General features: G+C 36.6%; 1 protein-coding gene across 1 annotated transcript in view; it reads left to right on the top strand.

Annotated features, from left to right (window-relative positions):
• The window catches only part of CTNNA3 (catenin alpha 3), a 1082048-nt gene that overhangs the window by 423122 nt on the left and 636663 nt on the right, over window positions 1-22263 (top strand). The window lies entirely within an intron of this gene.

The raw sequence follows: 22263 nt of genomic DNA, 5'->3' as shown, positions 1-22263 counted from the left end.
TATCTTAGTTTATTTGCATTTACAGATTTCTAAAATTACATTCAATGCCTTTTTATTCTGTTATGATTTGGTTTTTTTCAATTATGTTGTAGGTGATACCCCCAAGTACATAAAATTCAACAAAATATATGTGTATGAATATTGAATTCTGCTTTTTCTACACTGTTAGTTGTAAAGAATATAAGGATGAAAAAAATGGGGTCCACATTACAAGGAACTTGCCCAAGTTTTCTGCTTTGGCAAAAGGTCTTCTCTTGGACTTAATCTTTATTGGCTGATTGTTTGGTAATATTATGACAAAGGGAAAGGCCTTGCAATGTTATCTTAGAGTTATATAACCATTATTTTGTGAATTTCATTCAGTATCAAAGAGGTCCAGTTATCACTATTTCCTTCAGTTTTAGGTTTTCAAATATACCAAAAATAGTATAAATGTAGTTCTCAGCTCTTATCCCAGAATTCTGCTTCTCTTTGTCTTTGTGATGATCAGACACTTATTAGAAACTGATAACTATGAGTCACTGGAGCTGTTGTGTACTTACTTGCATGAATTCCTTTCAGTCAGGTTGATTATGATATTTATTTCTTCACCTTGCTTGCTTGTGTTTCTGCTTCGTTGGTTTTCAGTTTGGAGACCTTTTTGCCTACCATATTCACTTGCTCATTTCCTCTAGAAAGTTTTACATCATTCTAAGCTTTAGGACTAATTTCTTTTTTTTTTTTTTAAAGATTTATTTTTATTATTTTTTTATTGGAAAGGCGGATATACAGAGAGGAGAGACATAGAGGAAGATCTTCCGTCCGATGGTTCACTCCCCAAGTGAATGCAACGGCCAATGCTATGCTGATCCGAAGCCAGGAGCCTCTTCTGGGTCTCCCACACGGGTGCAGGGTCCCAAAGCTTTGGGCCGTCCTCAACTGCTTTCCCGGGCCACAGGCAGGGAGCTGGAAGGGAAGTAGGGCTGCCAGGATAGAACCGGCGCCCATATGGGATCCCGGGCGTGCAAGGCGAGGACCTTAACCACTTGTGCCACTGCGCCGGGCCCTAGGACTAATTTCATTGCATTCCTTGTATTGGTCATCTTCAGATTGTTAGTGAGATTACACATAATTATTTCAATCATTTTAAAAGAACCAAGATGACCACAGTGACCTATTTATAAACAGCTCACTGGGAATCACTTGTTGAACAGTTATCTAGGTTCTTCTTTACTTAAACACACAATCAGTAAAAGCAATGGAAAGGTACAAGACATTATGATTACTTTTCTACATTTCAAAATATTTTCTAATGTCTTTTTAAATCTCCTCCTTTATTTGTTTTGTTTTGTAACACTTTTGTATAATAGAAAACTGAATGCAACAATCCAATGGTCAAACCTTTCATAACCTGTGAATAATGCGTTTGTTTTGTGAGCTAAGGTCATTTATAAAAATTCACAGAAGAGCAGCTTTTTCTGTTACCATGCATAGTAACATCTCAAAGAGACAACTAAACATGACAGTTGAGGGAATTTGCAATTGAAAGAGAAAAAAAACATGAGCAGAGTTAAGAGCTATATAATTATGCTCACTCACACTGTGACTAGCTTTAAAGTGATTTATTCAAAATGGTTTCATGTGTACTCTTAGTCACCTCCTTTCTTTTCTATGCACTAATTCTGTTTTTGGCATTTGTCTATAGAATATATTTGCTGTTCCTCTTGAAGTGGGATCGGGCTGCATTTTCAATAGTGTTTAAGCTAACTACTCATATCTCCCAATTATCACATAATGTAGGTTACTGAATTTCACGTTGCAATGTTCTTAGAGAAAGCTTAATAACTTCATTACACATACAGTTATGTTTAGCGAATTAGCATCATGAATGCTGTGATTTAACCTTGGAAGCCATGATTTCTTGATTCAAGGATATATTGGATTTCTCATTATCAAGAAAGTTCAAAAGGTAGGACATACTATTTCTGAATTCTGCTTCTTGGTCCTTTTGAGTAAGAAGCCCGTTCTAAAAGTATCCAGACATAATATTAATGTATTTCATTTCTCATCTATTGGTTTACAAGTAAAAGCATCCTTGAATGCTTTCCGAAAGAGTAATGCGATTTACAATATAGTTAATGAAAATTAAGCTATATTGGTTTTCCTGCAGGGAAACTTCACCACATAATTAATTTTAAAAATCACTGTTTATTTCTTCAGCTTATTGGGAAGCAAGAAACAGATTTCACATAATGAAGCTAAAAGAACACACTGCAGTTGACATGTTGCTCATTAAAAGATCAGAGTTTCAGAAGCAATTTCTTCTTGTTTTAATCATTTTAGTTGTAATTGCACCTTTGACTTTTCTTCTTCCTTAAACAGGGTTTCTCATATTTATAATTAAAAACTGTGAAGAAATTATAATTGTTTTAAAAATAAGCATCTTAAAATATTACTAATTTTAGCAATTTTTAAAAAGTTTTAGTGATTATACATTGTAAAAAGACATAGATTGGTATAAATCAGAGAGGTTAGTAGCTTGGCCATGTTTACATTTTTGGTAGTGGCAGAACAGTGACTAAAATCCACAGCTTTGGACATCAGTTTCTTCTTATCTGTACCTACAGTGCCTTGTAATTCATTGCTTTGTGAAATTTCGTGAAATAGGAATGTGACATTTGTAGCTCAGAGGATCCATAGGAATGTTAGTTTTTGTGTAAGTCAGTAGGTTACTTAGACTTAGCTTTATCTATGTACAATTACACTGCCTATGTTTGCTGTATTCTGATTTTGAAAATTCTTTCATTATTCTCTCTCTATATATCAATGTCTCTTTCTTTCTTCATTCATCCTCTTCTCTCTGTCTCTCTGTCATTCTGAAAGGACACTTCTCTGAAATCCAAACAAACACAATGAAAGATGATTATGGAAATGTGTAAAAGTAGCCGTGTGATCTGACAGGGAGGAGGTTGGATTGTCTAAAACAAGCCAACTAAACAAAAACACACTGACAGATCACCCTTACATGACAGACAAAACTTGAGGTTTTTCAGGATATGTCTAAAACTAATAAATCCTGTGAACAGAATATCCTTCAAATTTCTATTTTAGATATTTGTACACATATGTATACAATGCAGGCCTTTCATAGTTATAGTTGCTTTGTTAGAACCGTCATATGTTTATTATGAACTTAAATTGACTCAAGCTGACCTTTAAAGACATGTCTAATCTAGCATTTTTTTCTCTCTACCATATCAGCATCTCTCAAACTATATATTTTGCCTTCATATACTAAAAGTAAGAATTAAAAATTTATTTAAAACCAAAAATTAAAAACTTAGTTGAAATTAATTCTGTGAAGTAAAATGTGTTCCTATACTGATGAAATAGATATCAGTGACTTGAACAGACAATCAAGAAAGTAACAACTCTAAGACACTGATTGATTAGGGTACATGGCTTACCAAAATGATTACCCTTCATGTCTTAAGGCTGGGTGTAGAGGTATGGTAAAACCGATGCTTACCATCCATAAAGGAAAGATGGAAAAAAGGGTTTTCTGTTGAAACATTTTATCTGACTCCCTGCTAACATGCCTGGAAAAGCAGTGAGGAATGGCCCAAGTCCTTGGCCCTTTCATGCATGTGGGAGACCTGGAAAAGGTTCCTGGCCTCTTTGTGGCCATTTGGGAAGTGAAACAGTGGTTCAAAATCTTTTTCTGTCTCTGTTTCTCTGACTCTCTTTCTTTTTGTATATGTTACCTTCAAAGTGAGTAAATAATTTTTTTTTAAAGTGGACTTTGTTTTTGGAACAGTTTTAGACTCACAGCAAGATTGAGTGAAAGGTTCAGGGATTTTCCATATTTCCTGTGCCCACATGAATATAGCTTCCTCCATTATCAATATTCCCTATTGAGCACTGTGGTGCACTGGTTTAAAATCAATGGACCTATATTTAGACATCATTATTATCCAGAGTGTACAGTTTAGAATTACGATTCTTTAGTTGTGTAGTGAATTCTGAGTTTAGACTAATTTATAATGATGTGTGCCAACCACTGTTTTAATAAGCCTCTATGCTCTCTTCGTTCCTCTCTCCTTTTCAGTCCCTGGTAACCATTGTTACTCTTATTGTCTTTCTAGTTTGCTCCTTTTGTTTTTTTTTTCAGAATTCCATGTAATTGAAATCATACATTATATTATGTTCTTTTTAATGTTATGTGTAATTTTATTTTTTACTTTTGATGGTGTTTACATAGTTGACCAGAGTGGGAATGGTTGAAAACTAGGGGAGTGTGGGTGAGACCATTATTTCCAAATTTCCCCCTCTTCCTCTTATATCTAGGGGAAAGGAGGAAATTAGGGTAGAAACCATGCCCCGCCTCTCTACCACCCCAGCAGCCAGGAATGGGGAAATGCCACTGGATGCCATCCTAAGATCCCAGATGTGCGGCCTGCTCTGAGGGCTCTGCTCAAGTGGTTTTGATAGTTCTGAAATGCTGTTGATTTCGCTGATCCAAGGATGAGGAAATCCTTCCAAGGTCCATTGGCTGACATAGTCTACCTGAGAGTCTCCATTTGCCTAGATATTTGCTGTTAATGCTTGCCGGGGGGTAGTTGACCAATTTATTCTGCCCTCTTTCCTCTGTTATCTTTAATAACATGTGGAAAGTCCTTTTACCATGTACTTTGCAGCTGTGACATCATCAGAGGGCTATTGTCCTGCTTATCACTTACCTGGTTTGTTTTACATTGATCATCACCCTCTAGCCATAGTGGTTTCCTTCCTGGCCTCAAATTTATAAAGCACTTCTTTAATTCCACTCTCCTCAGCCAGTCCCATACTTTGCGTTTCGTGGAACTTTCCCATGCAATTTCTTCCTCCTGCTCTTTGCTTGCTGGTAGACTTAGTGAAGCTTGCTTCTAAAGTTCATCACACAAAGCAGGTCAGACAAGGTTGATTTGAAATGAAGTCAGATATTGACTAGCAGGAGTGTCATAACTTTATTCAAAACTATCTGTTTAAGCTTAGTTCTCTGTTCCCCTGGGGCACTGGACACTGGACCATTATATATTATTGGGATTAAGGAGAGTTTGAGATACATTAAGTGAGCTTTTTTTGTTGGTCTGAAATTGACATTCACTGTTACATTGAGAGTAAAAAAAAATAATTATATGTAGATTTTAAAACAAGTAACCATGAAGCCGTATTTTCATTATTTTTCCTAATTCCAGATCACCTTTATTAGCATTAGTATTAGTAGACTGTTGGTTTTTCTGTTTTCCTTTCATTGAAATAGAACCATTTAATCAAAAATAGAGGGCATTTTTACTGAGAGAGGGTGAGAGCATCTGTTGTTTTACAGACATCAGTTTGTTCTAAACTATATTTTGTGAATTTCTTTCCCACCTAATGATGAGCTCTTAAGTGTCAGTCTTGGTATGTTTGGATGGGGAGTGACCAAGTATATATTGTGTTAATTGAAACCAGCAAAACAGTAGGGCATATAACATAGAGCTTGTGCATATGGATAGCTCTCCATTCCATAGAGAACCAACATTTTGTGCTTGAGAATATGGCACAGCTCTTAGAGATGACATTGCTATTTACAACTCATGACTAGATTGAAACTACCTAATAAATCCAGTTCTCTTTTAAAATACTATGATTTATTTATTTGAAAGGCATAGGCGGTGAGCGAGAGAAAAGAGCAAGAGAGCAAAGAGCGAGAGAAAAAGTGAGAGAATGAGAGAGGGAGACAGAGAGAGTCTGACTGTATGCCTTGTTCCCAAAAGCCTGGGATACCTGGGGCTGGGCTCAGCCAAAACTTGGAGCTGAAAAATGAATCCATGTGTCCCTCATTACTAGCAGGCACCGAACCATTTGAATTATCACTGTTCTAGGGTCTGTACTAGCAGAGATTTAGAATAAAGATCCTGAGCTAGGCATCAAATTTAACACTCTGGTGTGACTAGGCTACTTTACATTGTAAACTGTAGACTAAATAACACCCCTATTAAATATGTATGTGTATATATATATATATATATACACATATATTTCTTATATATATAAATACATGTATATATAAACACATACATATATATGTATATTTAATATGAAGTTGTCTTGGAATTGATTTGGAGTTTAGTGGATTGAAGAAAAGTAGCTTTTCCTTATTTATATTTTAAGAAAAGCAAATCTTGCACATAGTTGCATGATTTCACATTGATTAAAGTAAATGTTTACTCAGGATATACCCTGATATAATAAAAGTGAAAAAGGGATGTAGATGTGGCAATGGATAAAGCATGAGAAAGAATTCCAATCTTTCTCACAAAATCTGACTACTCAGACTTAACACTAAAGCTATTGGCTAGTAGATAGAATCTGTTGACAGAAGAAGAGAGTTGAATGGCCCTAAAGGTAGGAGTTTCATATTAATAGGGAATGCATAAAAAGATTTCATGAGGAACAGACTTCTTTAGTCGCTGGAGATAATCAGAGTGAGGCAATAACTTGTTCTTGGGGACCATGGACACAGCAGAATTCAACAGCTGGGTCCTAGAATTAGGGATGTGATCAAAGTTAGGGAGACAACTGTCATTAGGTTGACAGTCTTTTCATTTTGGTTTTTAAGCTATTTTCTTTACCCTTCCCATTATAATCAATATTTTAATCCACTTCTGTTCCCTTTTCTCTCTTCCTTTTTTAATGGAAAAAAGATTTAGAGTCTAGGAGGTTACAGGGGTAGTACGGAAAATTAGAAGGGGGAATCATCATTTTGTTGTTTTATGCTTCTGGGAAGCTCTAACTTAAATACTGATGTGTATTTTCGAAAGGGGGATACATTGCAAATGATCATCAGGTGAAGTAAGGCCTATTAGCCAGTTGGGCAAATGTACAATGAATTATGTCACTGGTGTGGTCAATCCATTTTCTTAAGGAGAAACAAGGCCTTTTATAGCATTGACTGCAGTGCTAGAGGGACATTACAAGGAAGCACACCAAATTATTTCCTTTTCTTTCTTCCATTATCCTTTATTCAGTGGGAGTTTATTTTATTTTTCTTTTTCCTTGTGATTTAAAAATTTGTACTGAATGCACAAGAGGGCTAAAATACAACCTTTTCTTGGCAAAGAGACTTGCCACCCAGCTGGTAGTTTTATTATAAGAACAGTTACCTGGGGAGGTGATTTACTGGCAAGAACAAAATCAGTATATCCTGTTATCTCCCCTGATGTTTCCCTAACAGACTCATTAGAACACACTGTATGGAATTCAGAGGGAGCTTGTGTCCCAAATCTGGACTTTCCATAACTGAAATCCTGAACAAAGACTGAAAAAAAATTGAACCCTAACCATCTGTATTGTGGACTAACTGCTTATTAAGATATAAACAACATTTTGCTTTAAGGTAAGCACATAAAAAGGCATTACATGTAATTCTTTCTGTCAGATGAATGGGATTCATATTAATGATGTCAGATTCCCATGAACTATCTTATTAAACTATGCAAAAGAGTAAGAGCTCTTTAAAACTCATGAAGTTCAGCCTTTGAAAATCATGTGTAAAGAAAACTGTTTCTGAATTCACAGAAATATAGACTTCCCTGCTTTGCGTTTCTGCACAATAAGATCCCTTTTGATCCTCTGTGATACACTTGTCCTGTCTTCTCAGTAAATTGTTTGAGTTTTTAAATATTTATATATTTATTTTGAAAGGCAAATTTATAGAGAGGATAAAGAGAAAGAGCTTCCATCTGCTGCTCCACTTCCCAGGTGGCCATAATAGACAGAGCTAAGCTGATCCAAAGCCAGGAGCCTGGAGCTTATTCTGGGTCTCCCACTTGGGTGCTAGATCCCAAGGCTTTAGGCTATCCTTCACTGCTTTCCCAGGCCACAAACAGTCAGCTGGATGGGAAATGAACTGACACCTATATGGGATCCTGGTGCTTGCAAGGCAAGGATTTAGCCACTAAGCCATCATGCCAAGACAAAGTACTTGACTTTGAATGATGCATTATTGCTTTAGGTGTTTGGATGCACTTTTAGTGTGTCATATGGAGTGCAAGTTTACCTTGAGAGTTCCTGGGAAGAGATATGCGGGGACAGTGCTCTCTTAGGCAATTGACAAAGTTTATTTCCAGAGTTACAGTTCTTATACACTTCGTAAAACAACAGTTCAAACATAACTCAAAAGTAGGTCAAGTCTGGGAACAGAGACTACAAAGAAGCTAGCAATGCGACTCGGTCAAAGCGTTATTGAAACAGGGAATAGATAAAGAGTACTGACTGTCCTTGATAGACTAGACAGAGCACAGATACTCACCTGTCTTCAAGGAGAACACGGGATCACATCCAAGTACTCACTGGGGGCAAGAGCGCACTCTGGGTGTGAGATCCTCTGCCTCTCTTTCCTGGATCCTCTTCTGAACAGGATCCCACAGGCCTCTGCTGTCCCAGCTATCTCAGTAGATATTTTCTGACAATTGAGTGTTACCAAACTCTGTAATAACCTGGAAACGTGAATTCACTCCCAAACCAACATTTCTTTCTGTCTTTTATAAACGAGCTGTTGTCAATAGTTTATGGCCTTTTTGTTTTTCATTTTACTTTCTTCATCTTAATCCATTTTCTTATGCTATTGCCTATCATTCTCCTGTTATGCTTTGGCTACTCAGTATTACCCACTGTAATGCAGCCTTGAATCTCATAATCTGGATCTTTTATTTATGCCCCCTTGTTTCTTTTTTTTTAAGATTTGTTTATTGAAAAAGCAGATCATATTTGTGGGGGAAAAATAAAAGGAGATATAGAGGGAAAGATCTTCCATCTACTGATTCATTCTCCAAATGGCCGCAGTGGCCAGAACTGAGCTGACCCAAAACCTGGATCCAGGAGTTTCTTTTGGGTCTCTCACATGGGTGCAGGGTCCCGGTGCTTTGGACTGTCCTTTACTGCTTTCCCAGGCCTTACGCAGGAATCTTGGTGGGAAAAGGAGCGGCTGGGGTAAGAACTGGCATCCCTTAATTTCTTCAACCCTCTGCTACGTAATAGACAGCAGAACTTAAATTTTGCTTTTTGTAACACATTTTTATTGTAAGTTTTGTTGGAAATATGAGAGCAGCTTTGCTGGGTGGTTTTAGCCTAGGATGTTTCTTTGTGTGTATATGTAGTTCTGTTTGAAAATTTTAAAACTAATAGTATATAGGGGACTGGCACTGTGGTGTTTCAGCTTAAGCCACTGGTTCAAATCACGGTTGCTCCACTTTGAATCCAACGCCCTGCTATTGTGGCCTGCAGGCACTGGGGGATGACCCAAGTGCTTAGTCTCCAAGCCCATTTGGGAGACCTGGATGAAGTTCTTGGTTCCCAACTTTAATCTGGCCCCACCCTGGCTGTTGCACCATTCAGGAAGTGAACCAGTAGATTGAAGATCTCTCCTTCTGTGTATTCTCTAACAACACTTCTCAAATAAATAAATAAATCTTTAAAAATTACATAAAGCAGACAAGTTTCATGTATTTTTTGTATACAGGGTAAAAAAGGTGAAGATACTTGTGACCCCCAAGTATACCCTGCCCCTGACTCACTCCCTTCCTCCTCTATTTCTTATTTTTCCTTTTAATTTTTGCTTTGGTGTAATTTCAGTTTATTTTATAATCATGAGCTTAATCTGCCTCTAAATAAGAATTTAACAAGCAGAAATACCATTGTTCCTCGGGAGTATAGACAAGGGATATAAATAATAATGAAATCTTAAAATGTCAATATCGCTCATATACATTTTTTATCTTTGTATATTATTTACCACAGGTAAGATAAAACGTATTAGTCTTTCTGGAATTATTTCACTGAGCATTATGGTCTCTAATTTCCCCTCTAGGGAACCATCAAGGGTTTGATAGGGGTTGTCATCATAGGAAGGCTTGACAAGGCCTAGAAAATCTGCTTCCAAAATGCCTTGTTCTCCTGGCTGCAGTGGCTTCAATTTCATGTCATATAGGTCTCTCTTGCCTGAAATGTCCCTTTGATAAAACGGGTGGCTTTTTCCCTAGTGAGCAGTGCCTTTTTTCAGAGTTATACACTATTACTTCCTCCATAGTACATGCATTAGAAGTCAGCCACTAATTCCAGTTGATACAGTAAGAAAAAACTAAAGTCCACTCTTGAAGGGCGAAATGTCAAATAATTGGTGAACGTGTTTAATGCCATCAAATTTCATATACCCCACTGCTGCCTTCAATTCTGTTCCATGTCTTATGACTTCAGATGATGATGTAGCTCCCAAATAAAGTAATAATTGGAGGTAGCTGTGTTAAAATATTTAGGCCTTTGGGCAACAGTGTATAAAGATGGAAACATTAGAGAGCCACTTCAAATCCTGAGTCTGACATGTACTAATTATGCTACTTTGGTAAAGTTGTTTTAATATGTATAAATTTCATTTTAACTGACTTTAATGTGGGGATTTTGCAGTCTCCTTGAAGGAGACAACATATATGAAGTTCTTGCATGAAGTTTATATTACAGATTTGTAATGGCTGACAGTAACACTATTACTGTAGATTTTGTATTTAGAAACTTTTAAAGATCTTGGAATCACTTGAAGAAATGTTTAAATGGTAGGAATCACTGTGGCAGGTAGATGTGACATTTTTCATCTGCTCTTTCCTCAGTTCAAAGGCCCTTCTTGGACCCCGACATAACCAGTCCCTCGGTGAAAATCTGTTTGGGTCCCTGGTTCTGAGCTGTATCACCTATGACCCAGGCGACCTCAAGTAAATGTTTTAAACTTTATCTTTTCTCATACATTTATATAGGTATACTTATGTCTTTATGGAAGAGCAGTAGAAGTGATAGTGCCCAACTAACTGATATCTTATTGCTTAGTGTAAGTCAATGATTCCCAAACATGATTGTTTATCAGAATGCCCAGTAGTGCTTTAAAAAATCTGGATGCCTCTTCTTATACCCAAAAATTCTTATGTAATTTCTTTGCGCTCCATCTGGAAAGTTAAAAGTTTCCCATATATTCTGAATATGTTGAGATCAGACTAGATTGATAATTTAATCTACTAGGGTTGTATAATCAGTTACACCAAAGCCAAAATACTTCTGAAAAGTATTATTTAAATCTTTCTGTGCTTTTGGTCATTTGTTTTTATTTTTCCCTTTGATTTTTTAACATTATAAATTTGATATATTTGTTCTTTAGCCCATAATTTTATTATTTGTTCAAAGCCCAAACTTTCCCTTGTGCTGAGGTTAAGTAGTCCACCTTTTAAAGCAATAAGAAAGGAATAAGGAATTATGAATTCATTGTGCTGCTTTTCCAGACTATTCTTCCAGGAGGCAAGATGAAACCATGTTGTTTAGGCAGACGCATGCAGGCATCCTGCATACTTTGTAAGAATCACTGATGCACAGTGCCGTTGGCACACTAAACTGTGTATTGGCAGTTGTACACATAGCAGATGGGGCCGGGTGTAGGCAGTCAAGTGTTCAAGCTCTGTTTCTGAATTGACTAATGGTTTTGATGGCAGCTATTCAAGGCCAAAGCACTGGGATGTCAGTCTTTGTGTTGTATATTGAGTGTCTACAATTAATGCAATGGGACCACTCCCTTTTGGTTCTAACCCAAACTAAATATTTTGATACATATAGGACATTTTCATTTCCGTGTCCTATGTAGAGAATCTGTAGGTGTCCTCTTGGAAAATGCCAGTGACCTAATGTAGCATAGAATCAGCATGGGTATTTGGCATCCCTCCACAACTGTGAGAAGGTCATTTGTCAGGGCTTTCATATCTATTTCAGGGTAAATCCTAGTCTAAAATAAAGATTCAATCTAAGAAGTTGTTTGCAGCTGAAAGTTTTTCTCATACCCTGTTTTATTTTTTCCCCCAAATCAGGTTTGCATCAAAGATCATGATGTAATTCCTATTTGGACTATTTAGTTTTATTTTATTATATGCTGATTTGAGATTTCTCTTGTAATCTCAATGGAAGGTTTACAGGTTTTTTGTTTGCTTTCTTGCTTATTTACTGGACAAAAGAAGGTTTTTGATTACTATCATTATATCTGTTCTTCTTAGAAGAAGATTGTAAAGGCCACACTAAAAAATGAGGACCAACATTAGATGATAAACAGCCAAAATCTAAAGCAATTCTTTATTACAGTATGTTTTTGGGGATAAAGTCTTCATAAAAGTTAAACTATCCATTAAGACAGTGCTGCCGGAATCAGAGCAGTAGGAATCCACACCTGGCTCCAGCTCCCCTTATCTGATAGCACAGATGCCAAGGGACAGAAGTGATGGAGTTGTTGGGTTCCTGACTCCCAAGTGACAGACCTGGATTGGATTCTCGGATCCCAGCTTCAGCCTGATCCAGTCCTAGCCTTTGTGAGCATTTGGGAGTAAATTAGCACATATGAGCTCTATCCATCTCTCTGTTTCAAATAAAGAAATTTAAAAAGTTAAAAATACATGTTCCCAACTTCCAGGAGAAGTAGGTGTATGATTCTTCAGCAGATCACTAGGGATGCAGGCTTTTGAAAGTTGAGTTTTTGTTAAAATGACTGCTCTGAAAAGAATAATACTTCAGATATTCTGTTACACAATGACAGAAAACACAGCTGTTTTGTTTTGCCCTAAGCAGCTGCTTATAGGTTGTTGTGTTATAGGTTATTTATAATTGATGGTATATGCTGACTATAATGATCAAGTGACCCATTACTAGCTCTCATGTGTGAACACTAGTGTATGATCTTGAGGAATGTTGAAACTGGGTTTGTATAAACTTGATCTTTTCATGCTATTTGCTTTGAATATTTACAACGATTGAGAAAAGTTTGCCAAAAGGTAAATCCAGATGTTCACTGATGGTGTCTGAACTCACTTGCAAAAAGTGCAGACTGAGTTCCTGGATGAAACTATGCCTGCTGAATTAGATATTCCCCATGGATATCCCTGCTGACACATGTAGAAAATGAACTTAGAGGTTTCTACTTTGTTTTTAACCTCTCTTCTAATAGAATATTATCACAAGAAAGAAAAAACTTTCAGAGAATGGTAAGGCTGTGATTTCAAGAGCATTTGTGATTGTTCCTGTTTTCCAATTTAGCTTTTTAGGAAAACTGCTATCATAAACTAGTGCTTTTGCTGTTATTAAAATAAATCATGTTTGGAAGGAACCTACTTAAACACTATGAAGTCTTTATATTCTTTATATGAAAATCCCATAGCTAACATTGTATTGAATTGATAAAAGCTGGGAGCATGTCCATAAGATCTGGAACAGGGCAAAGATGTCTACACAACACTCTTCTTTCGTGTACTTTTGAAATTTTTATTCAGGGCCATTGGGCAAAAGAAATTTTAAAAAGTATACTACAGGAAAGAAAGAAGTCAAATTATCCTTAATGCAAGGGAACCAAAAAACTCTGGCATAATACTACTAGAGTGAATTCTGCATTATCACAGGGTCCATAAAAGTCAACACATGAAATGCCTGTAGCATTTTTATGCACAAACTACGATGTGACTTATAAAAAGCTTTTTAGAGAAATCTATATTATCTATCAAATTAAAAACCTTGGGATAAATTTAATCACCAAAATGAAAAACATCTACAATAAAAATTACAAAACAATGATGGAAGCAAATGAAGAACACATACATAAATGCAAAGAATTCCTCCATTCATGGAGTGAAAAAAATAATATTATCATGATGCCCATACTAACCAAAACAATTTAGAGATTCAGAACAATCTCTTTCAAAATATCAATGGAATTCTTCACAAAAATAAGAAAGAAAATTTCTAAACTCCTATTGGATATTTAGAAGACCCCAAATAGCTGAAGCTGTCTTGTATGTAAACAAAGCCCAAGTATTACAAGGCCAAATTTCAAGGCATACTGTACTATGAGATTCACATAAACATAGATGCACAGAACAATGAAATAGAAAATCTGGAAATAAATTCACATGCCTGTAACTAACTTACTTTAACATAGATGCTAAAAAGTTTACCCCACCACCCCCTAAAAGAACAGCTTCTTCAGTAAATATTGGGAAAATTGGATCTATACATAAGGAAGTCTAAGTTAAAATTCTTGCATAACAAAAATCAATTTGAAGTGGATAAAAGATACAAATGTTAAGATATAAACTTAGGGAAAGCTAGACGACAGCACAGGAGAAACATTCCAAAACATTGGCTTAGACAACAATTTTGGGGATAAGACCTCCGAAACATAGAAAATAAGAATAAAAATAAGCAAATAGGATTATATAAAAACAAGAAGGTTCTGCACAATCAAGAATACAATCAGCAGAGTGAGCAAGCCAAAAGAATGGGATATGATATTTACTTACTGTTCATTTAATAAAGAATCAATATTCAGAATATATCAGGAGCTAAGAAATTCAATAACAGTGAAGCAAACAATACAGGTGAGAAATGAGTGAAGGATCTGAATATAGTATATATTTTTCAAAATAAAAGATACAGCTGGCAAACAACATGTTAAAAAAAATAGTTTCAATAGCCACCATGGAAATGCAAGTAAAATTATAGTAAGCATTCATCTCCATCCAGTTGGGGTGGTTATTGTCTGAAGGTTAATACAAGAAGTAACAGAAGGCTGCATGTATGTAGATAAAAGGGAACCCTAATCCACTGTCAGCTGAAATACAAATTGGTACAATAAGTGTGGAAAATAGTAGGGAGATTTCTTTAAATCTGTAACTAGATCTACCATATAACTCAGCTATCTCACTTCTGGGAATATGCCAAGAGATGTAAAGTCAGCCTATGAAAAAGGTATCTCCAGCATATTCACGTTAGCAATGATGCAGAATCAACCTAGCTATACATTAATAAATAATAAGTGGATTTAGAAGATGTGATATGTATATACAATGGGATGTTAGTCAAGAAAAGAATGCTATCCTATATTTGCAACAAAATGATTGAAATTGAGATCATTAGAGATCATTTTATTACATGAAATGAGCCAGACAGAAATGCCCCAAGTTTTCTCCTTTTGAAAGTATAGGAATGTACACACACATACACAAATGCCATACTATTTGGCATATAGATATTTGTAAATGTTGTCTTCACCAAATTGTTGCATTTACGTTACCATGTTCACTTGTCATGAAAGACCAGAAGTGACCATGCATGCTATATGATGTTAATATATTAACCCCTACTATTAAAAATAGTATGTGGACATATATTTACATATGAAGAAAATATTACAATAAAATTTCCCATCTATGTGTGCTTATTCAACTGTATTATTTGAAATATTTATATTATTTGAAATGTTTAAAATAGATAAAAAGGATAAGCTGGCATTGTGGCTCAGGGTATAACCACTGCCTACCAAACCAACATCCCACATGAGTGATTATTAGAGTCCTGGCCGCTCCACTTTAGAATCAGCTCCCTGCTGATGCTCTTGGGAAAACAGCAGATGATGGCCCAAGTACTTTGGTTCTGTCATGCGTGTGGGAGACATGGATTTAGTTCCAGTCTCCTGGCTTTAACCTGACTCAGGCCTGGCCACTGAGACAATTTTGGGTGTGAACTTCCAGATTAAAAGTCTCTTTTCTCTTTATGACTCTACCTTTCACATAAATAAAATAAACAATTTAAAAACGTCATAATTTAGAGAACTGTTCAGGATCCAAGTTAAAGAAGAGATTCAGACACCTATGCTCTTACTAAAAATAAAATAGTTTATTATCATTATGAACTCTTCTTAGATATTTTTAAAATAAATTTTTGATAAAATATTGCATTTTTAGTTTTTTCACATACAAATAAGGGTTCTCTTTTGTTAATAGCTTAATATAGTGTTATGATAAATATGTTAATCGAATGAAATAACAAGTGCCATACTTTCATTTTCACAGCGTATATTCTCTAAATATAATTTTCTGGTGCCATTATTAAGTCATTGCTCCTACTTAATTTTAGTTTTGTTACAATGGCCAGGGTGGGCAAAATCTTTGGGCTCAGCTAACTATTCTGACATAGTTATCTTTACAGTAGTACCAGGAGTTTAGATTATTTGAGAAAGAAACCCTGAAATCTGAGTAGCTTAACAATTCAAATAAGCACTTCGAGGGAGCTGCTGATTGCCTAGCAGCTCTGCAGAGCCACTGGATTCAAGCACTGCCCTGGGGGATTTACTGTTACTGCTCCTCCTCTGAAAACCCGGCCTCCAGCTTCCTGAAGCAGGGAAAGGAGAGCTTGTCACTTTCTTCTCTTCATTTCCCTTTCATGGACTCTCACCTCATTTTCAATTGTTTGCAGTTGCCTCCAATCTGGATTTCCTATTTTGTTCTCTAGCATCTACAATACATTCTGAACATTGTTAGCACAGTCATCTTAAGCACCGCTTGTCTCTGAGTTCTATGTTGCAGCATAGCCAACACTCCTTACTTCACCATTGAGTCAGAATTCCTGGATGTGTGTTGATGTAAGATTTTTACAGTTTGACTATAGACTGTATTTTCTAAGCTCATAACTGCACATTTCATGTGAACACCCAGTTTGAATTCTCTAATCTTAAATTCATGATCTTCTAGATATGCTATACAGAGATTGATCTCTGCATCATTATTTTAGCTGTGCCCTGTCTCCATATCCCTGAAATATTTCCGGTCCAGCAATCCGCATAATGGGTTGCTCTGGGTCTCTTGTATGCCTGCCACATATCTTACTTATGCCACTCAGTGAGCACATGTGCACCTGAATGATATCATGACCTAACTGTTAATGGGTATTTATCTTATCTCATTGGTTTAGATAATTTTTAGGAGAGGAACTGTGTATATTCCTGCATATTTCACTGGTCTAAGGAAGATGCACACAAATAGTAATGTCTGCTCATGTTTTCTGGGAAAAACGGATGATAGAATCATTGACCTAATTTGCTTTACATGAGCCATAAACTGTGATTCCTATAGAGTCCTGTCGGCATTATAATGGGACTTACAGTTTCCTTTCTAGTCCATGTTGACAGTGTCTGATCTATGGCTCAACAATTTTAAGATAAATATTGTGATTTTTTTCATTACAATATTGTACTTGGTTTTTCATGAATGCAGTTTGAAACTCTCATTACTGGAAACCAAGAAGGCTCATGTTCATCAAAGAATGTTTGCTGCTGTATTAGTATGTGTTGGATCAATGTATTAATGCCAACATTAAGAAGCAGGGCCTGGTGCGATAGCCTAGTGGCTAAATCCTCGACTTGCATTCGTTGGGATCCCAAATTGGCACCGGTTCGTGTCCCGCCTGTTCCACTTTGATACAGCTTCCTGCTTGTGGCCTGAGAAAGCAGTAGAGGATGGCCTAAAGTCTAGGAATCCAGAGTTGGAGATCAGCTTAACTCTGGCCATTGCAGCAACTTGGAAAGTGAAACAGCAGGCAGAAGATCTCTGTCTCTCCTTCTGTTTGTATATCTGCTTTTCAATAAAAATAAAATAAAGCTTTAAAAAAAAGATTAAGAGGCAGTTATACGGTTATGAGGACAAGTTTTAGAGCCACATATCTGGATGTTCAAATTTTATAAATTTTGGGCCTCAGTTGCTTTGAACTCATTTCCTAAAAGTGATTGTAATGTCGCAATGAAGTGTAGAGGTAGTAAAATGACGAATTTTATGATATTTGAGTTTCAGTCCCTGACAGACACTGCTCAGAAATGATTGATTTTACTGTTAATACTACCTAAGAAAGTACAGTCATATCTTGATCAGTGTTTAAAATCAACATTTTTTTTCATTATTTGCTGTCCTGGAATTTATTTGCAACAAAGGAAGGTGGAGTAGATTTACGTAGGTATCTCCATCCAGAATAAGTTTGGCAGCAGGTGCTCCACCTAAGTTTACAGGCTAGGCCACCACGCAGGTTCTAGAGAGCCTCCTGTGTGGTCTGCTGCACTGTTGGAACCATTCCCTGTGATGACCCTCGGGCCGGCTAGCCTGCGTTATGAGAGATATGGGTTAATTATACAAGAACGCTGTGATGTGACAACCTTGACCACAGTTGCTCCTAGAATCAGATACATCCATAATGGTTTCTGTCAGACAGAGGTCAACTGCTCTTAGAACATTGAAATAAATGGTAAGAATAGGTAACAAAAGGAAGACACGTTGGTTCATGCCCAGTCTTGTTTTGTTTTGCTTCCTAGCAGAGCAGCTGAATGAAGATTTAATTTGTTGTGACTATTGAAGGTATGCTGTTGAAACATGGAATTTACAAATGTTTTGAATTACTGGGAAGCTTGTGAAACTGCGTGCACTGTTCTATTTTATTCATTTTTATGAGTGTAATGCCTTGTTTCAGTAGTGAGAGTTGAGGATGCTGTGAGAAGGTTGTGGAATGTCATTGTATTCTAAAACGTTTAACAGATTAATCTGCGTTTGAAGGAACAAAAGACTTTAGCAAGCACATAGAACAAATGTATGGCAGATTGGATTTGATACCAGCATCAAAATCATGTACAAAGAAAGAAGAAAAGGAAATGAAGGGATAATGGGATTGGTTGTCAGCGATGCTGTCTTCAATTAATTTAGCCAAACTTCTGCTTTTCTGTTCCTGAATTTTGAAAGCCTAGTGCCTAGCAGTGACTTCCAAGCATTTCTTAAATTGTATTTTCCTTACCTGCTAAACATTTGTGTCGTAGAGAAATGAGTGAGTCTTAGTCACTGAAATTCTTTAACCTTGAAATTTTTAATCTTTTAATATAAATACAAATAGATCTGGATTAGAGGCAAATTTTCTTAATCTCTAGGTCTGAGTGCAAAAAAAAAAAAAAAGAAAGAAAATGGAATCCATTTTCTTGTGGGTTTTGTAGAATATAAAATCACTTATCTAAAGGTTGGAAATTCCTATTTTACTACATCAAAGTAAGAATATGGGATATAGAATTTAAAAAAAAAAGTGATTTCTAAACTGAGTTCAAAGAGTCAGTAATTGAGAATGGTCATGAAACCTAAAATAGGAAAGCTGGATTTATTTTCTTAAAAAGATTTCCTCATTGCTTCCCCAGCAGCAGTGTAAGTAGCCCTCTAACAGATAAATGGTGAGGGGGATCTTATCAGGCTTCCATTTTCTCTGCTCTTCCACTGGCTGTAGTGCAGGCACCGATAGGTGACAGTTCATGAGATGGTAATAAAAGGCAGCAGCTTCTGCTGAAAAAGGCACTGGAACCCGGCTCAGAGCTAGAGTTAATCTCCTGACCCCAGTCCGCTTCAGAAAAACAAGATTCACCATGAGAAACTGTGCACTTTCTGTGCGGAAGAAGTTTCAAAAAGGGTCCCTAACTTCTTACTTCTTTATCCCCAGCATACGTTGCTTCTTCTGCAATGGCGGGGGTTGATACTGTTACTAGAAATGCCTGGTGGGTTCTTTCCTCAGCTTAGTGTAGAAATAAAAAGCCGGGGATCTGTTGCAGACAGAAAAGTTTATTTGCGAAAGGACCAGGTGAGCAGGAAGGGAGAGGGAAGGGGGAAAGCACCTCCGGAGAGAAAGCCGGGAGGTGGGGTGTCTATCGACAAAGGGGAGGGAGAGAGAGATACCAAAAGTTTGAGGAAGAGTCTTGGGATTTTAAGCATTCCCTGACCCCTCCTTCTTGGGCAGGGAACCCACTGGTAAGATGTTCCCCTTTGGTGGTCTCTTAATTAATTAGGAAATGGGTGGGCAATGCTGGTGCCGCCCATCTGCCCACCTGAAGGTGTGGCCAAGACCTCAGTAGGCATGGATGGTCTCAATACCTTTTGGAATTTGGTTAGGACCTGGTTGGAGTAAGCCAGAAGACAATACCTTAACTCGTAATGTGCTGGAATCCTGGCAGGGGTTAAGGTGGGAATGAACAGAGGCAAGATAATTGATCAGAAACAACTGGCTGATCAGGAAGGGAGAAAAAGTAAAAGGAGGAACTATGTGCTGGCAATTCAGAGAACGAGAACATCAGACTGTATAATCTATTTCAGAGTCCTGAGTATCTTCAAGGAGGACAGAGACCAATAATGCCTTTTGAGTTATGTGTCAGGGCTTCCGAGGCAGCTCACTGCGGCCTTTAAGAGAACAAATCAAACTAAAACTGTTCCTGAGGAAAGCACAGGCTTATGCACAGGAACTAGTAGGAACTGATCTCCAGAGTCAAATATCATAGAAAAACAGCTTGAAAATTACCCTCCACCTCCTTATCAGTGCCTAGTGACATTTTGTCCTTGTCTCTTTCTTTTCTTATTCCTCTTCCTTTGTTTCTGCTCTGTTGCCTTTGTTTATAGTTCTTCTCACCTGACTGAAACCAAGGTCTTTCTTGATCCTGCTAAGGTTAATCATTGCTGGGACCAAATTCATGATTGTTCTGTTTCTATGGTTGTTGGATTTCTGCTAGAGCTCAGATTCCAATCATGGCGAAGGTTCACAGACACATATTTTCTGAAATTTGGCTTGCATGGGTATATTGTGTGAAGGAATATATCTACATTTTATTCTAGAAAAAGGCCATGAGAATACATTATTGAAAAACTAGGCCATGCAGGGATGCATTGCATGTAAGGAAAGGCATTTTTCAATGAAATAATAATTCTTAGGATTGTCCATTTATTCTTGGACAATAAATGCTTTTCTCAGACTTTGAAAATAAAGTTAAAAACAAAGGTGTTTTCATATTGAATTTGTGCATTACACTTTCACACTATACCCCATAATATTACAATTATTATACATTAGTTTTTACAATCCATTTAAGTGTGTTTTTTCCTCAATTTTCTTTATTTCTCTAGACGACTTAATTACATGAGTCCTATTTTTTTAAATCATTGCTTAGGTTAGTGTTCTATTGTACTAGTTTGAGTTTCATTTTCATTGCCATGTTTTCATAACAGAATTCTTAGGAATGCACACTGAAGCCACCTTTTGCCCCATCTTACTGTCATGCAGATATTTCCCTGAAAGTGCAACAGTAGGAAAATGTTACGTAGTTCTTCTAGAAAATAGGCTTATATTTATTTCATACCCTAGTAATACCACTCCCTTATGATTTATCATAGAGTAGGCTTGAATTTTCTTTTGAATAATTTGTGGGTATTTAACACAGCAGCTAATGAGCCATATACAAATCTTTAGTTACATGGCACTGAAAAAACTGATAAGGGTTTATAACGTAAATAAAACTGAGTGTGTTTTGACAGTGTAAGTAGGAACCTTTTGATCTTTGGGATGTCTAAACAGGGATGGTATCTGAGCCAGCAATTGAATGGTTTTTTTAATTCCTCTTTCTTCCCAGTAACTGTATTTGTCTCATTTTTGTGCCTCAGGCACTAAAATGGGATCCTGATAAGAATATCTAAATATCCATAGGTCATAGGACATTTTAGTCTTCTCTGAGAGATGGGATTAGCAGATTTGTCCATTTTATTATTTAAAATCTTGTTATTGTAATAGTGAATAAGTATAGTGCATGTGGTACAATTATTACATGGATAAGGATGGGGGTAGATAGGGAGATAAATAGATAAACATGATAGACAAATGGAATCTGCAGTTGGCTTCAGCCAGCTTGTCTTTGTAGTTTTGGTCACATTTCAAATATTATTTAAATACTATAATATGGTTTGCAACTGCAACTGACATTTTCTCTGTGTTACCTGCTATTTTCGGTTTTCTTTCAGGGTTTTTATTTATTTATTTATTTTTAATTACCAGTGACTAAAAGCAAGTGTGTCAAAAGGGACAACGATTTACTAGGTGTGATGAGAATTTCCAAGTTGGGCCTGTTTTTCAGACAATTGCATACTTGTCTTGCTCATAGTTCTCCTACTTTCTATAGCTTGACATCATGTTTTTCTCTTGTTCATTCTTAGTATGAAACTTAATCCAGCTTCTTCCTACCACTACACTTTGTGTTTCCTCTACTTAGAGTATCTTTTTGTATCCTTGTTGCTTTTTTTTTTTAAGATTTTTATTGTAAAGTCGGATATACAAAGAGGAGAGACAGAGAGGAAGATTTCCCACTCTGAATCAGTTATTGAATTTAGGCAGAGGAAGCATTGGTTAAAGGGACCTACGAGGAAACATGTAAGTAACTGGGTAGCAAAGGGAGGAAACGTTCTGTTATATATTTACAATAATGACCTCTCATGGATTTGGCTATCTTTGCCTTGGGAAGTTGGCATCAGTGTGCAAAGTAACAATAGGAACAGTCAATGAACAAAAGGAAGATGCTAAAATTAGACT

Source organism: Ochotona curzoniae, unplaced genomic scaffold, assembly GCF_017591425.1.
Source record: "Ochotona curzoniae isolate NIBS_2020 unplaced genomic scaffold, NIBS_Ocur_1.0 contig_2692, whole genome shotgun sequence".
NCBI lineage: Eukaryota > Metazoa > Chordata > Mammalia > Lagomorpha > Ochotonidae > Ochotona > Ochotona curzoniae.
Note: the sequence above shows the minus strand (reverse complement) of the source record. Positions and strands in the feature narration are given on the sequence as shown.